Below are 588 nucleotides of genomic sequence, written 5' to 3'. Positions count from 1 at the left end.
TTATTGATTTGAGTCGTCTCCCTCTTTTTCTTGATGAGTCTGGCTAATGGTTTATCAATTTTATCTTCTCAAAGAACCAGTGTCTTGGCATGTTTCTCCTTGGGTTTATCCTGTATGGGTCTCACTGCACTTCCTGGACTTGGGTGGCTATTTCCTTTCCCATGTTAGGGACGTTTTTGACTATAATCTCTTCAAATATTTTCTCGAGTCCTTTCTCTCTCTCTTCTCCTCCTGGGACCCCTATAATGCGAATGTTGTTGCGTTTAACATTCTCCCAGAGGTCTCTTAGGCTGTCTTCATTTCTTTTCATTCTTTTTTCTTTATTCTGTTCCACAGCAGTGAATTCTACCATTCTGTCTTCCAGGTCCCTTACCCGTTCTTCTGCCTCAGTTATTCTGCTATTGATTCCTTCTAGTGTGGTTTTCATTTCAGTTATTGTAATGTTCATCTCTGTTTGTTCTTTAATTCTTCTAGGTCTTTGTTAAACATTTCTTGTATCTTCTCGGTCTTTGCCTCCATTCTTTTTCCAAGGTCCTGGATCATCTTCACTATCATTATTCTGAATGCTTTTTCTGGAAGGTTGCCTAT

At 39.3% G+C, this 588-nt stretch overlaps 1 protein-coding gene and 1 long non-coding RNA gene across 2 annotated transcripts in view; one reads left to right on the top strand and one right to left on the bottom strand.

The window, feature by feature from the left end:
* The window catches only part of VIT (vitrin), a 125222-nt gene that overhangs the window by 8881 nt on the left and 115753 nt on the right, over positions 1-588 (bottom strand). The gene's annotated exons all lie outside the window — the stretch shown is intronic.
* LOC129392638 (uncharacterized) overlaps positions 1-588 on the top strand; it is a 10910-nt gene that overhangs the window by 6871 nt on the left and 3451 nt on the right. The gene's annotated exons all lie outside the window — the stretch shown is intronic.

This window comes from Physeter macrocephalus, chromosome 12 (assembly GCF_002837175.3).
Source record: "Physeter macrocephalus isolate SW-GA chromosome 12, ASM283717v5, whole genome shotgun sequence".
Taxonomy (NCBI): domain Eukaryota; kingdom Metazoa; phylum Chordata; class Mammalia; order Artiodactyla; family Physeteridae; genus Physeter; species Physeter macrocephalus.
The sequence above is the reverse complement of the archived record's forward strand: the minus strand, read 5'-3'. Positions and strand labels throughout refer to the sequence as shown.